At 42.9% G+C, this 17165-nt stretch overlaps 1 protein-coding gene across 1 annotated transcript in view; it reads left to right on the forward strand.

Annotated features, from left to right (window-relative positions):
• Positions 1-17165, forward strand: part of LOC103275636 (amyloid beta A4 precursor protein-binding family B member 2-like) — a 126665-nt gene that overhangs the window by 90888 nt on the left and 18612 nt on the right. The window contains exon 5 of the mRNA XM_021706451.1: positions 2090-2094. The gene's annotated coding sequence lies outside the window, so the exon portion shown is untranslated. The remainder of the gene's footprint in view (positions 1-2089; positions 2095-17165) is intronic.

Genomic DNA, 17165 nt, shown 5'->3' on the forward strand with positions numbered 1-17165 from the left:
CTCGAACCCGCGGGCCCAGGCAATCCACTCACCTCAGCCTCCCAAAGGCGCGGGATTACAGGCTGAGCCACCGAGCCCAGTGAAAATATGTTTATTAAAGAAACAGATCCACAGGCAGGGCAGTCCACAGGCGTTGCTGGGGATTCAGAGGCAAAATAAAAGTAAGTTTGTTGAAGTGGCAGCGAGCAGGCTGCTCCATGGGCAGAGCGGCCTGGGCTGGTCTATAGGCAGAACAACAGCTGTACAGCACTCAGGCTTTATTTTTATAGTTACTTCTTGATTATATGCTGGGCAAGGGGTAGATTATTCATGGATTTTCTGGGAAAGAGACAGGGAGGTCCTAGAATCAGGGTTCCTTCCCGTTTTTAAACCATCTAGGGTGACTTCTGGGAATTGCCATTGCAATTGTAAACTGTCATGCTGCTAGTAGGAGTGTGTTCTAGCATGCAAATGTATTATAATTAGTGTATAATGAGCAAAAAGAGCAAACAAGGGTGGCTTTCCATGCTGTTTTGGCCTCTGGGTTCAGTCACCTGCAGAACGTTCATGTACCAGTTTCTTAATCTCTGTCTGTAAAATGGAAATGGTGATATTTACTTCAGAAGAGTGTTGTGACATGCAAGGGAGACAGCGTATCAGAAGGAATACCAAACACATTTCTTTTTAATTTTTATTTTATTTTTTGAGTTGGAGTCTCACTCTGTCGCCCAGTTTCTTATTTCTCTGCCTTTATCTAAGTTTCTGTACCTTGGAACAATCTCAGGGATAATTGGGCGGGAAGGGGAATCTCTGTTTTGTTAAATTGCCTTTTGTGTGTTTATTCCAGTTTTGCATAGTAACTATGTGAGGTAAACATTATTTTTATTTTCAAGAGAAGAGAACTGAGGTTCAGAGTTTTAAAACAAAATAGCTTCACCATCTGCTAGATATGTGACTGTTACTTAGTATCTTGAAGCCTGTTACCTCATCTGTAAAATGGTGATAATAATTCCCTCTTCACAGGGGTTATGAGGGTTAAAATGGTTAATATATAGGAAGTCTTAACACAATGCATGCTGGATGTGGTGGCTCACCTCTGTCATTCAAGCACTTTGGGAAGCTGAGGTGATAGGATTACTTGAACCCAGGGGTTTAAGACCAGCCTGGGCAACTTGGCAAGACCTTGTGTTTACAAAAAATAAAAAAATTAGCCAGGCATGCTGTCGTGTGCCTGTAATACCAGTTACTTGGAAGTCTGAGGTGGAAGGATCGCCTGAACCCAGCAGATCGAGGCTGAACTATAGCCTGGGTGATAGAGTCAGAGTTTGATTCAAACAAACAAGCAAATACACACACACACACACACACACACACACACATACACACAGCCTGAAAAGTAGTATGACATACGTATTAGAAATTATAGATTGGCCGGGCTCGGTGGCTCAGTCTGTAATCCCGCGCTTTGGGAGGCCAAGGTGAGTGAATTGCCTGAGCCCACGGGTTTGAGACCCGCCTGGGCAACTTGGCTAGACCTCATCTCTACAATAAATCAAAAATCAGCCGGGCATGGTAGCGTGTGCCTGTAGTTCCAGCTACTTGGAAGGCTGAGGCGGAAGGATCGCCGGAATCCAGCAGGTCGAGGCTGCGGTAGCTGGGGGCGGCCACTGCACTCCAGTCTGGGTGACAGAGTGAGACTCCAACTCAAAAAAAAAAAAAAGAAATTACAGATTGAATGTCCCTTATCTGAAACACCTGGGACTGGAAGTGCTAGGGACTTCGGATTCTTTTGGATTTTGGAATGTTTGCATTATACTTACTAGTTGATCATTCCAAGTCCAAAAATCCAAAATTCAAAACTTTTTGAGCCCTGCTGACATGATGCTTAGAAGAAATGTGCATGGGAGCATTTTGGGTTTTGGACTTGGGATACTCGTCTGGTGTCATCGTTAGGAAAGCTGCCAAATGGCCTCAAAGCCACTGGAGGGCGAGATCAGGATCAACTGTTATGCATGATGTGTTGACATGAGATTTCATTGCAATTTTAACAAATTACAGTGGATTTGGTTTTCATGCAGGAGGATTAGGGAAGTGATGTTGGAAGCACCAGGAAAAGTCCAAAGGACTTTGAGAATGTGGGGACAGCAGGAGAGAGCCAGAGAGAATCAGAAGGCAGGTCAGAGGGAAAGCTCGGTGTTGCTGTCGAGATGTACTGAGGGGAAGCGTGTCCTAATTCCTGGCTTATGTTACTTACCTCCTCCTGGATCCAGCAAGTGAGATAGAGGCACTCTGCTGATGGGGGCTGGGGAGTCTCCAGTTCTCCAACTCTTTCCCACTTTCTGCTTCTCTTCTGCAGGATGTTCAAATTAAGGACACCGGACAGGCACAGTGCCTCACGCCTGTAATCCCAGCACCTTGGGAGGTTGAGGCAGTAGGATCACTTGAGCCCAGGAATTCGAGACTGCCCTGGGCAACATAGTGAGACCTCGTCTCTATAGAAAATAAAAAAATTAGCCAGGTGTGATAGCACGTGCCTATAGTCCCAACTACTTGGGAGGCTGAGGTGGAAGGATCACCTGACGCCAGGAGGTCGAGGCTGCAGTGAGCTGTGATCATGCCACTGCACTCTAGCCTGAGCGACAGAGTGAGACCCCAATTCAAAACAATATCCACAAAAAAATCAACAAACATAAATTCAGGATTCTAGAGTAATTAGACCAGGATTGAAGGCTGAGTTCTGTTGCTTTTTAACTGCTGGATGTTATGCACATTTCTTAACCTGGCTATAGTTTGGTGTCCTTCTGTGCCCAACAAGGAGAATGGTGGTGCCTACCTTCTAGGATTTGTGTGAGAACTGAAAGACAACATGGGCACTGTGCTTTGCCCAGAGGAATCCCTCAACAAGTTAGTTAGTTACTAACTAAAAGTCCCATCCGCCTGAGCTTTGGTCAGAAACCCAAGTTCCGAGGCAAGTCAGAAGTGGCTTCATTTTGGGACGGTGCCCTTTCTGAATGAATCCTGACCAGGACCACTAAAGACTCGTGGCTTCTGTCACTGTCTCAGTCAAGAATCTGGCATGGAATCTGTGAGTTTCCTTTGAGGTTTTCTATTATCAGCCTCTCCTCTCCCTCAAAAAGTATCTTAGAGTTTGGAGAACAGACGTGGGCATCTTTTTGTCGTCTTTATTGGAGTTCTAAAAATAAAAACACCCCATTTCCCTTCTCCCAGTTTTTCACAACAATACAGGGGGACTTTTATATCTGGCAATGGGGCTATTTAAATAAAACCACATTATAAACCAGCAATTTTACACTTTTGGTCTGTGATGTATAGAGATTTTCTTCATGATATCATTCGTTCTCAATGCAAAGGCAGATGAGATGAATGAATGATGGGGTTCTCTAAGAAGAATCGCCAGATGACAAATGCAACCAGGGTTCCTCAGAATCACAAATCACGAAGTCAAATCACATGTGTCCTGACTCCCCCCTCCAGTGCTCAGTTCATCTTGGCCATGTCTCCACCTGCCTTCCTCTGTTAATTTAGCCTGCCAGAGCGTTCCAGGCTGTCTGGGAGGCCATGGCCCCTGGAACGGCTTCCCTTTTGAGAAGAGGCCTGACGCATGACCTGTGTCAGCCTCAGGAAGGATTTGAAATCCTTTATTCAAAAACTCACGCTCTCTCCTTCAGAGGAATTCATTTTCCTTGGCCAATTTAGCAAGATCCCTGCTCTTTCATTTCCTTTAATTATCTTGTTTAAAAAGAAAGAAAGAAAAGAACTGGAGAAGACCATCTGCTTTCTGAGGCGGTCGTCTCTTGTGTTTTCTCTAATGGATGTATAAAGGCCCCATAAAGCCAACCAAGGCTTCGTCACATTCTTGTCTGGGTTCGTTCAGTGTGGTGCTTCCAAGTCCCTGCCACAGGCGTTTCTCGGTGTGTATGTGGCATATCTAGAATGCAGATTTTAGGAAGAGATGTGATCTTTTGTTTCATGATGCACAGGCACCGTAAGCCATTTTCCACAGGGTGCCAAACGATCACAACTGAATTCTTTGCTTTTTAAATTCCTTCCTCTCACTGTGAGAAGTCCTATTAACATGTTTTCTGAGTTTGGAGTAAAATCTGTCAAATATAGCCCAGGAAGCAGATGGGTGGTTGCTGTCTTACTTTTCACAAACTCCAAGCCTAGTCCTCCTCAGTAAGACTCAGCTCTGTCACCTTCTTTCACCCCAGAGCTTTCGTGTGCCATATGTGAGGGAGGGGTATTTCTTTATTTTCTAAAAAGATACATGATATATGGAATATCTCTATCTAGCTTTTACGTGCAAACTTTTTTTTTCTAATTGAAAATAACTGTTTTACTCTGAGTATAAAAATGTTTCATGCTCATTATTAAGGCATTTATAAAAAATCAGCAATGTATAAAGTATTAAAAGACATTTGTTTAAATCTTGCCACTCAGAGATGACCACTGTTAACATTCTGATGAATTTTTCTATTTATCCTTTTATCTACTACTTATTGAACATCTGCTAGGTGTCAGACACTAGGAATATATTGACAAATGAAATAGACATAGACTCTGCCCTCCTAGATTGGGATAGATAAATGTTAAATAGTTTGCATACATTAAATATATATATATATGTGAAATTTTATAAAAGTACAGAACACTAACAAAGTTACATTTCCTATAAGCTTACTATTGAAAAGAAGAAGAAATAGAGCACTATCCCTACTGATAATAAAAACATGCCAAAAGCCGTGCTCCACAAAAAGGTTAAAAATATAATATACTATTTCAAAAGAGGGTAAAAAAGATCATTATAAAATTAGACAAGAGATGAAAGAACAGCATAAATCCAGATTAGAAGAACTCAGCGATCAAGTGACAGAACTCAAGAAAGACTTAGAAAAATTTTAAAACCATTTAGAAATAAATTGTAAGTTAGAAGGAACACAAATCAGCCAAATACCACAAATGTTGCCCTCATAGAATTAGAGGGTGAAAAGAAGGAAGATAAAAAGCAAAAGAAAACGAAGAAAGAAAGAATGTTTGGGAAAAGTTGGCAGATGTTGAAGACGGGCAAAGCAGATCAGACATGCAGGGGTAGAGAAGGAAGCCAAGGCAAAGGAGTGGCACAAATACTGTCTTTCTTTCTTTCTTTTTTTGAGTTGGAGTCTCACTCTGTCGCCCAGACTGGAGTGGAGTGCAGTGGCCACTCCTGGCCACCGCAACCTCAACTTGCTGGGCTCCGGCGATCCTTCCGCCTCAGCCTTCATGTAGCTGGAACTACAGGCGTGTGCTACCACGCCCGGCTAAACAAATACTGTATTTCAAAAAACATTCCTGAGACTACATTTAAGAAGAATAATCATGTATTTTAGAATGTCACCCAAGAGCCAGGCACGGTGGCTCATGCCTGTCATCCCAGAACTTTGGGAGGCAGAGGCGAGAGGATTGCCTGAACCCAAGGGTTCTAGACCAGCCTGGGCAACTTGGTGAGACCTTGTCTCTACAATATATCAAAAAATTAGCCAGGCATGGTAGCTCTTACAAATTCTTGGAAGGCTGAAGCAGAAGCATCACCTGAGCCCAGTAGGTCAAGGCTACAGTGGCCATGAGCATGCCACTGCACTCTAGCCTGGCAACAGAGTGAGACTATGACTAAAAAAAAAAAAAGAATATCATCTTAGAACAACTCATGCCATGATATTCTCATAAAAATTTTGGATTATAGAAGAAGTCTTTTGGTTATCTAGACAAAAAAAGAAGAGCAGCAACAGAGAATTAGATTGTTTTTAGACTTTTTGACAGAAACTCTGATGCCAGAAGAGAATGGAACAAGTTATTTAAGGTTTTCAAAGGAAGAAAAACGTGAGCCAAGATTTTTTATATCTAGCAACATTGACCTTCAGGCATAAAGAACACAAACTTTCGAACATGCAAGAAGTCCATGGAGGAAGGATTGTCCCTGTGAGTTTTTCCTAAGGAATTTCCTAGAGCAAAAATAACTAGGAAGATGGAAGATGAGCCTGGAACATTTCAAGATCATATTGATAGCAAGGTATCTATGAGAGATTATAGGGCATCTCAAAAAGACTCAGAAGTCAACTGGAAGTGGCTCCTCCTGGCCTAAAAATAAGAATTGCAAATATGTTTAAATTCACAAGGTCATGATACTTGAATAAATTATTGGTTACCCTCTGGGGTTAATTCAACACCCAGTCCTTAGCTTTAAAGTGGTTAGGAAAGAATCAAATATTTACTCTGCCTTTCTTGTATGAACTGGACCACTTGATAACCAAATAGTGGAGGAAGAGATGCATCTCCCAAATTTATCCACCCAATACATGAAAATGAGAGATTTAGCATAGCACCATTTTCTAACCCCCATGGATTGAATGGTTCTAACCACTGAGTGACAATGACTGCTAACACTAGCAGTGAGTGGAAACCAGCTCTCACACTCTTCCTGATGAGAGATCGCACCACCCAATGGACTGAATCTCTGTTCGTTCAGGCCTCTGAATCCAGCTGCCAATTTGCAGGAAAATCAGAGGTTGGAGGAGTGAGTTAAACATGCACCAGCAAAATCCATATGTGGAATCCCTGTAGCTCAGACAGCCAGGATTCTTAACAAATGCATGCAAGGAAAAGAAAATGGTGAAGGGGCACTATTGAAAAATAGACAATGGCTGATTATGCTGGCTAGATTTGTACACTTGGGTAATAACATCATAAATGCCAATAAGTGATTGCTGCACATTCAAGAGTTTGTTGACTTTTGGAGGAAGGGAAGAGGTGTGTGAATGGCCTTCTGGGGCAGAAGGTCATGCCTATTTGTTTTGTGTGGTTTTTTTTTTTTTAAATCTGGGTGGTAGTTACAAGAATGTTTTCTAGACCAGGTGTGGTGGTGCACATCTGTAATCCCAGCACTTTGGGAGGCTAAGGCAGGAGAATTGTTGAGCCCAGGAGTATACAACCAACCTGAGCAACATAGCAAGACCTTGTCTCTACAAAAAATTAGCCAGGCATGGTGGTGTGTACCTATAGTCTCAGCTACTTAGGAGGCTGAGGCTGTGGTGAGCCGTGATCATGCCACTACATTTCAACCTGGGTGACAGAGTGAAAGTTCAACTCAAAAAAAAAAAAAGAATGTTATCTTTATAATAATAACAATAATATCTGTGTTTTGTATGATTTTTCTTAATCTGTGTTTTATTTTTGCCATAAAAAGATAAATATTTTTGTGAAAGAATGTCACTGAGCATACTAGTTTTCTCTCAACCTTGTTTTGTGATAATTTTCAGACAAAAATAGAAAGCCTTGTGTAGGGAGTGCCTGTATCCTCGCACTGTTTTATAGCTGGCTTCTGGATCAACTCAGGGTTAATCCCGGTGGCTCCTCGCTTGGTTGCTGTGGGTGTCACTAGTGTATCTTTTATCTCTTACAGCATAATGAAGCACCCCAGAATTCAGTGGCTCAGACAATAGTCACACATGTTTTCGAGATGGCTGAGTGGTTCTTCTAGTTCAATTATAAAGACCTTTCAATGTCATTGAATAGAGAAGCATCTTTACTTTGAAGTGATGTGTGGTATTCCCCCGCAGAATGTGATCATTTATTTAATGTTTCTTATTCGTGGACATTTAACTTTTCAGATTTTTTTTCCTAAGGGGAATCATGCTGCTTATATGTCCTCAAGATAGATACCCCAAATTTGCTGTCACTGCATATTCTCATGTGCAGAGTACAAATGGTGGTATGCTGTGAGTGAACAGTTAGCAGCAGAGGTTAAACATGTAGCCTGTGTTGATCCAGACAGCCCTGTGTCACCTAGGAAGGGATACATCACAAAGGAAATAGCTTGGCTCCCACAGTGGAGTCCTCCCCGTACATCGCACCTCTCCTGGGACGACTCAGGCTTAATACCAGTGGTTCTTCTACAATCTCATTTGGTTGTTATGGGTATTACTGAGGTATCATTTATCTCTTGCCACAATAATGCTGCATAACAAAGCACCCCACAATTCAGTGGCTTAAGCGATCTCCATTAGTAATCTGGGCATGCCCGGGTGGTTCTTCTAGTAGTCTCTTTAGGGCTCGCTTATGTGCCTGCTGTCAGCTGCGGGGGCCGTAAATGGATCTGCTGATCTTGGCAATGTTCTCCCACATGTGCAATGGTTGGCTGGCTTAGACTGGTCAAAGATGGCCGTGGACCAAGAGGATTCAGTGATCCTCCCCAAGTCTTCAGCATCCTTCCAGCAGGCCAGCCTGGGCATGTTTTCATGGCAGTAGTACTGGCCCTATTTTGTTCAGGGGGCTGGAAATGGGCTCCTACTCTCTGACCTTCTGTGTCTTCCTACTTGCTGAGGGGCAAAATGGGAAAGGACCACAGAGTTGTAGAGCAGTGGCCAAGGCTGCAGAGAGGCTACTGATTGTGGCCACGAGCTCAGTCAGCCTCTACGGCTGTCCAGAAGCATATTCTAAATAGGCATGTCTTAGAAGTATGAAACATTGCTGTTATTTCTAGACTGCAGATGGAATGCCTTTGAAACTTGAAAATTGGGAATCAGGTGTGTTTGTGGGGGAAGCATACAGCTTTTGCTTCATTTAAAACATTTCTCTTTAAGGGTTATAAGGGTGATAAACTCTTAAATGGAAAAATTTGTGTTCAGTGTTCTGCCTTGAAAATATTTCTTTTCCAGTTGTTGGTGTTTTCCCCTGAGACACATTTCAGAAAACAGGCTCTTTTCTGTCTGTGCATATTTTTCTTTGTTTGATGTTGTTCTTGGAATTGGCTTTGAAATCTCGCTGGGAGAATGGGGTAAGATAAAGAGCTGGAATCACAAATCAACAGCCATCGTGTTTTTGCTTAAGATATAGAAGTTGGAGATCAGATCTGTGCCTGCACCTGTACTGCTGTAACTTTTTTCCCTCCATTTAAAATTATATAAGTGGTAAATATAGGATTTCCCAGAACAGTGATTTTTTTTTTTTTTTGAGAAAGGATTTATTAATAGGACAGAAAATCTCCCACAGTGATAGGGGACCCAAAGGGGTTGCCTCAGAACAGTGATTTTTAGCAGCAGGTATCTGGTGCCCAGGTATGTGGGTAACAAGAAATTTATTATTATTATGGCTAATGTCTCAAAATGAAAAAAAATTCAAGTTCATTTCCATAGAGTATAATATTATATGCTAACATAGTGTGTACACCTCTACTCTCTTCTTTGCATAAATAAAAAATATTGGAATAAAATTTTGCATATGAATACTTTAAAAAAAAAATTTAGTCAGCGTCTCACTCTGTCACCAGGCTGAAGTACAGTGGCATGATCATGGTTCACCGCAGCCTTGACCTCCTGGGCTCAGGTGATCCCTCCAACCCAGTCTCCAGAACAACTGGGACTGCAAACACATGCTACCACACCTGCCTAATTTTTTAATTTTTTTGTAGCGACAAGGTCTTGCTGTGTTGCCCAGACTGGTCTTGAGCTCCTGAACTCAAGTGATCTTCCTACCTTGACCTCCCAAAGTTCTGAGATTATAGGCATGAGCCATCTTGTCTGGCCATTATTTATTGTTGTTATTATTATTTTATATTTCATTCTTTATTTATTTATTTATTTAAAATGTGGGGTACAATTCAGGGTTAGGTATACAAATGTTCATTATGAAGGTACCCTTGTTGATGAGGTGTGCCCTTCCCTCCCCTGACATTTTCTTTCAACTGCCAATCCCATCCCCCTCCCCTGACAGTTTCCCACTACTGCCAATCCCTTTCTTATAGTATTATGATAATTGTCCAAGGTCAGCTTATGAGTGACGACATTTGGTACTCTATTCTTTGTTTCTGTGATAGATCACTGAATATGATAGACTCTAAGACCATTGAAATTGCTGCGAAGTCCATATGTTGTCCTTCTTTATTGCTGCATAATATTCCATTGTGTAGATGTACCATATTTTTTTTTTATCCAGTCCAGCTTTGATGGTCAGCATGGTTGGTTCCATGTTTTTGCTATTGTGAATAGAGCTACAATAAATTAATAGCATGGGTCTCATCATATTGTCCAGACCGGTCTTGAGATTATGTTGAACAGACTGGTCGAGAGATCCTCTTGACCAGGCTTGGTGGCTCAGCCTGTAATCCCAGTACTTTGGGAGACATGGGCGGGGGGATTGCCAGAGCCTGTGGGTTTGAGACCAGTCTGGGCAACTTAGTGAGACCTCGTCTCTATAATAAATCAAAAATTAGCCAGGCGTGGTAGTGCATGCTTGTAGTTCCGTCTATTCGGAAGGCTGAGGCAGAAAGACACCCCAGCAGGTTGACACTGGGGTGGCCAAGAGTGTGCCACTGCACTCCAGCCTGGGCAACAGCGTGAGACTCCAACTCAAAAAAATAAAAAATAAAAATAAAAGAGAGAAAGATCCTCTTGCCTTGAACTCCCAAAGTACTGGCATTACAGGTGTGAGCTGCTATACCTGGCATATACATACAAGAGGGGGGGACCCCCAAAACCCCAGAATTTATCAAAAATTATGTATTTCTTCTTACGTGTTTAAATTTCAGTCACCTTCAAAGTACTCTCCATTTGATGCAGTATACCTACTGAGACACTTTTTCCGCAGCTCAAAATAGTTTTTGAACTCATCCATTTTTATGTCTTTTAATGCTTCTGCCATTTTGTTTGTTTGTTTGTTTCACTGCTTCCACATCAGCAAAGTGTTTTCTCTTGAGGACTTTTTTTCATCTAGAGACACAAAAAAGTCTCTCAGGGTAAGATGGGGTGAACAGGGAGGATGGTGCACAGGGGTCATGCTGTTTTGGGTCAAAAACTGCTGAATGCTCAGCGAGAGGTGGCAAGTATGTTGGTAAATAACCCATCATGAAACGGTAAACATGTTGAAAGAATCTTAAAAGAAAAAAATTCACTGAAGCCAAATGCAGCCTCTCACAATGACGCTAGCTGGTCCACTGATGCCGATGGGTTCCTAGAACACTTACTTAGCAGGGGAAGCCTGTACTCCAAGGGGCCCACCCCCCAAAAGGTAATTCCGGTAACTTGGGGATCCCCCCTCATATACTTTTTAAATACTCTCCATTACACTTACATTCCAAAATTATACACCTTTTACTTGTTTGACTGAAACGATGTATATTACACTAAACAGGCAATTTAAAGGATTTTTCAAAGTCAGTTTGACTGTGGTTGAGTTTTGCTTTATTTTCTGACTTTAGAATCCACCCTCGGAACGAGTTAAAATTGTCTACATATTCTCATGTGGACTCAACTTTGCTTTTCTGGGCTATAAGAGAAGGGAGAGCTGAGCATGGTGGCTCAGCCTGTAATCCTAGCACTTTGGGAGACCAAGGTGAGTGGATTGTCTGAACCCGCGGGTTCGAGACCACACCAGGCAACTTGGCGAGCCCTCATCTCAACATTAGATGAAAAATTAGCTGGGTGCAGTAGCGTGTACCTGTAGTTCCAGCTCCTTGGAAGGCTGAAGCGGAAGGATCGCCAGGGCCCAGCAGGTTGACGCTGGGGTGGCTGTGAGTATGCCACTGTACTCCAGCCTGGGCAACGGAGTGAGACTCCAACTCAAAAAAAAAAAGCAAAGGGAGGACTCGGGTTTTGCTTGTCGGCAACTGAGAGCCCCTTTCTTTTTAGTTTGCCTGTGAACCAGGATGTTGGACACAAACTCCAAGAGAGCTCTAACCATGTGTAGGAACTGTCTTGCAGCATTAAGTAATTCAGGTGATTTGAGTCAACTTCAAGAGAAAGTGTCCTAGGAAACATGACGAAGTGGTCATAAGTCTGGTCTTTGGAGGTAAACAGCCGACATCATCTTCACCTCTTGCCTCCAGTGTGATCTTTGATAGGTAACCTCACACTCTGTGCCTCAGTTTATCAATCCGTAAAATTGACATGATAATGGTAGTGCTTTCATAGGGTTGTTGGTAGTGATACATGAGATAATCCTTATACAGTATCTATATGGCACAATGCCTGGCAAATAGTAAACATTCATCAACCTTTATGTGGTGTGAATACTGAAAGGACCAGAGTTGTCTGACAGAATGGCTTGACACATACATCTGGAGTCAGGGTTAAGTTCTCTAGGGAAGAGTGTTGAAAACCTGAAAGTAAGATCAAATCCGTATGCATTTGTAGTTTGGCCTAATCCTGGAATGCAGTGTCTACTTTGAAAGTGCTCACAACTCTTATAACCCTGCAGATTTGCAAGAGCAAACATGCACCCTCAGTTTTTGACAGCCCTTCCTGTGGTTGCCAGGTGACAATGATGATTTCAGTAATGGCAGAAAGAAAGTTTTCATTATTGCAGTTTTTACTCCATTCTTGGACTCGGCCGACTATTCATGAACATTTTCCCAAGAGGCCGGGACAGCGCAGAGAAAGGATAAGGAAGATGTGGGCCACCCAAATGCATGGAGTACTCACGTTGGGTATACAGAGGTCTCTGAGACACTTTGCTTTTTTTAAGAATGATTGCAGCCTAGTCTTCTCATATGTATAAGAGAAAACAAAGTAATCATAGTTATCATGTATTGAACGTTTAGACGTGCCAGGCACTAAGCAAAACAAGTGTACAACCTCTGATGCCTCCTTCAACCCTCATAGTGGCTGTCAGGTTGATGGGAACCCCAACTGGCAGTTGAATGAGACAGTTGAACAGGCTTACAGACATTATGTATTGGTTCAAGGTCTCACGGGACCTATGTATCGAATGAGTTAAGAAGTGGAAAACCTAACTCTGGTCTCAGGTCATAATTTTCAAAGGTGGGACTTTGGAGGTGACAAGATCACTCCTAGGGGGTGTAGAAGGGGATCCAGTGCTTGGATTTTGGGGTGATAAATGCCTTGTAGTATCCAGTACCACCCAGCGTGAGAATGTCTTCTCTGCAAAGCTTTCAAATGTCCTCCCAAATATTCATGTAGGCAAACAACATATTTGTTTGTATCTGAGCCTTGAAGTTCTAAACATTTTTTTTTGAGTCTGTTGCCTAGGCTGGAGTGCAGTGGCAGGATCACAGCTACCGCAGCTTTGACCTGTTGGGTCCAGGCAATCCCTCCATCTCAGCCTTCCAAGTAGTTGGAACTACTGGCGCGTGCCACCAAACCCAGCTAATTTTTAAATTTTTCATAGAGACGAGATCTCACCAAGTTGCCCAGGCTGAACTCAGGCAATCCTTTCGCATCCGCCTCCCAAAGTGCTGGATTATAGGTGTGAACAACTGCACCCAGCCTAAACGTGGTTTTAATGTACACTTTATATTTCAGAAGTGAAAACTCCTTCTCATTCAGAGATCCTTGTGTTTAACGTTTTTTGGAATCTTCCAAGAGTTGTTGAGCATTTTGCAGTTGATGCCATTGACTGCAGTAGCCAAGGAGATCAGATCTGAGTTGTCTATACAACACACGCCTCTGTCTGTCTGTATTTACAGCTGTTGCACTGACACACAGTGACTGTTGTTGCGACTGCTGGTATAGTCATGCCCAAGAATTTACTTATTAAAATGTATCCCTTCTTTTATTTCCTTTTCTGGAACTTAGGTGTATAGCTAAGTTATATTATCTATGAATTTTGCTTCAACATAGCAAAGGCGTTCTTGTAGGCTACTGGTCAAGAGGAGGGGTGTTGGGTCTGATAGGATTGCCCTGGGCATTCATTTTGGAAAAGTAGCTACTTGAAAGTCACAAAGGATTTGAGCAAATGAGAGGTTCTAGAATCAGTTGGGTCTTAGGCTGTCAGTGGTTGAAAGAACCAGATTCTAGACGTTTTGGAGGAGGGAGTGATTGTGGATCTGGACTGAATCTGGGAGAAGGAGTAGGGAGGGCTCGGAGAGGTGGCTGGGAGAGGAGTTAGGATGCATCTAGTGCTCATTGTCTAATGAGAGAGTAAGTTGGACAAAGAGCCAGAGGAATTGAGAAAGAAAATTTTTTCAGACTTTATGGGCAGTAAGTGGGGAAGACAGATAAAGTAGATTCTTTGTCTGATTTTTATTTAAACGTTCTGTTCCTCTTTGGAATCACTGAAAGGTACCTAGCATTTTATACTGAACCAGATGACACGTGGGTGTTGTATTTATTCACTCACATAGTTACATAGTTATTTGTTTAATGCTGCTGCTTTGGTGATTTCTGGTTGTGAGCTCATCTGTAGTTCTCCTGGATGTTTACTGAACTCTAATAATGTTATCACAGGGCATCTCAGCCTGAAGGGTGTTTATTAATGGGACTCAGGGAAGCTCTGCCAAAAGGAAAGCTGTTGTGGCCAGACCATTTCACATAGGTAACTGGGTGCCATGCCCAGAAGTCACAGCCATTCTCATGGCAGAACATGGGATGGGCTGCCCTCAGTCCCTGATGTCTTTGAACTGAGTATGTGTTTTGGATGGAAACAAGGGCACTCCCTCTGAGTACTGGCAAAGCTTCTAGCCACAGAGCGGAGTTAGCATTTCTGCCAGTCTTTGCTTTTATGGGAAAAGTAGATAGTATTTGGATTAGGGTAAAGTTTTTAACCTGTCTGCATTCCCCAGGTCAGGGCTTTGCCAATAGAAATAGAATGCAAGCCACATACATGATTTGAAATTTTCTAGCACCACATTAAAAAAAATAAATGGGTGAAATTAATATGTGCAATATATTTTATTTAGCTCAATATATACAAAATGTTACCATCTGAACGTGTAACGAGTATTTTAAAATTATTGAGGTATCACATTTTTCCATGCTGTCTTCTGAATCAGCCTGCATTTTACTCTCGTAGCATTCTACACAGATGCCACATATTCATTGGCAATACTGTAGATCGTTCTTAAGACCATATGTTTGTGTAGTGTTTCCCATTTTCTAAGTGCTGCTTTTTTGTTTTCTCAGGTTACTGTCTATGTAGCAGAGTCCATGCCAGGATGTCCCTCTCAGAAACTGTTTTAGTCAATTAGATTCCTTCATCAAGAATTTAAATACCAAGGGAAAAGTCGCTCTGCGCATGTGTGCTACTCCCCGGGGCCAGGAAATGCCTTGCACGGTGTGGGTGCTTAACCAGTGTTTATCTACCTGAACCCTGCTTAGTTCTCACATTGCAACTTAAATTGCACTTTCTTGGGAAAGTGTTTACTGACTCTTCAGTCTGGCACGTGCTCTTTGTTTCATTTCCTGGTGCTACTGAGTTTCCTCCAGAATATCCTTACACACCAATGTGAGTGATTTTGTGATTAATATCCATCTCCCGAGCTAGGCCCTAAGGTCTCCAGGAAGGGGAAATGTGGTTTTATTCACTAAATATCCCCTGCTCCTGGCATAGAGCATGGCACATGACAGGTATGGAATAATCATTGGTCAGCTAACAGCACAAAGCATTTATGATAGGAAATGATTTGTAGAATAACTTGATAGACGCTGGAGTCTGTTTCAGATCAGGAAAGCAGGAATATTTTATTAAGGGTTATAATCATGAAAGAGTAGTTTCCCTTTGTATGTGTGGGGGATTGATTCCAGGACTCCCTAAAGTTACCCAAATCCACGATGCTCAAAGTCTTTGACATAAAATGTTGTAGACTTTGCATATAACCTTTGTACAACCTCGTGTATACTTTGAATCATCTCCAGGTGATGTGTCATACCTAATACAATGTAAATGCTAAGTAGATAGTTGTGATACTATATTGTTCAGGGAATAATGACAGAGGGAAAAAGTCTGTGCGTGGTCAGTACACAGGCGACCATTGTAGGTGTAGATATTGGGAAAAGGGGTACGCCTCTCCCAGCATGAGAGGGTTGACCACAGGTTCTTGTGTTCATGTTTGGAACGATTTCTCAAACAGACACACAGAGAAACGGGGTGAGCAAGTCATTAAGCAAAGAAGAGTCCACTCTCAAGAGAGGAAAGTGGGCAGAAACAACCTACAGAATCTGCTGCTTCTGCAACCTGATTATTGTTGGGCTCTTTTATTTTATTTTATTTTATTTTTTGAGTTGGAGTCTCACTCCGTCGCCCAGACTGGAGTGCAGTGGCCGCTCCTGGCCACCGCAGCCTCGTCCTGCTGGGCTCCAGCGATCCTTCTACCTCAGCCTTCCAAGTAGCTGGAACTATAGGCGCGCGCTACCACTCCTGGCCGATTTATTTATTTATTTATTTGTTTGTTTGTTTGTTTTTGAGTTGGAGTCTCACTCAGTCGCCCAGACTGGAGTACAGTGGCCGCTCCCGGCCACCGCAGCCTCACCTACTGGGCTCTGGCGATCCTTCCGCCTCAACCTTGCAAGTAGCCAGAATTACAGGCATGCGCTACCACGCCCGGCTGATTTTTTTTTAATTTATTGTAGAGATGAGGTCTCGCTGCCCAGGCGGGTCTCGAACCCGCGGGCTCAGTCAATCCACTCACCTCAGCCTCCCAAAGCGCGGGATTACAGGCTGAGCCACCTAACCTGGCTGAGCTCTTTTATTCTTAGGGGTGTTGAGGAGTGGGGTTTGGGGGTGGACTTTTCCTAGAAATGGATGGTCTTTGGGCTGGGTCTCTGTTACTCCTCCCTCCCACTGAACCAGATAGGGGGAAATTAAGCCTTATAAGGTCATGCGGGTACTGTCATGGCGGCAGATGGGTGATGGGAGTGGAGACTCTGTGGGTAAGTTTTATGGTCATAGTATTGCAGTGAAGGTTTGTGGTGATCCTAGGTCCATCTTGGCTGTCGATGCATATGCCCCGGAGGTCTCTAAGCTAGTTCCTGCATTGGTGCTCTCGCTGGACCCCAGGCATCCTGGAGTGCTGCAGGTGTGTCTGATGAGGGCCTCACTGGTAGGCAGGTGTGAAGTTCCCTACCGTGAGGCCTCTCGCTTGCATGCGTGGTGGTGTAGCCATTGCTGCAGGCTTCGGTGAGCTTGGAACTTTTCTATAGCTTCGAGTTTTCCTAGTCTAACCCGCCTCCACCGGAATCACTACATTTTCAATCCACGGTGGGTTGAATCCACGGATGTGGAATCTGAGAACACAGAGGGCGAACAGTGCCGATTCTTCGTTTTTGTTCAAGCCTTTTCTAAATATCCCGTGAGTGTGCCTTTTCTTGGCTTTCTACCTATTGCTGTTCATTTTCTCAAAACATCTCTTGCCTCATCTCTGTCTCTGCCTATAATTTAAGATGCACTGAAGACAAAAACTT

This window comes from Carlito syrichta, unplaced genomic scaffold, assembly GCF_000164805.1.
Source record: "Carlito syrichta isolate Samal-C Ts95f unplaced genomic scaffold, Tarsius_syrichta-2.0.1 Scaffold315593, whole genome shotgun sequence".
NCBI classification, from domain to species: domain Eukaryota; kingdom Metazoa; phylum Chordata; class Mammalia; order Primates; family Tarsiidae; genus Carlito; species Carlito syrichta.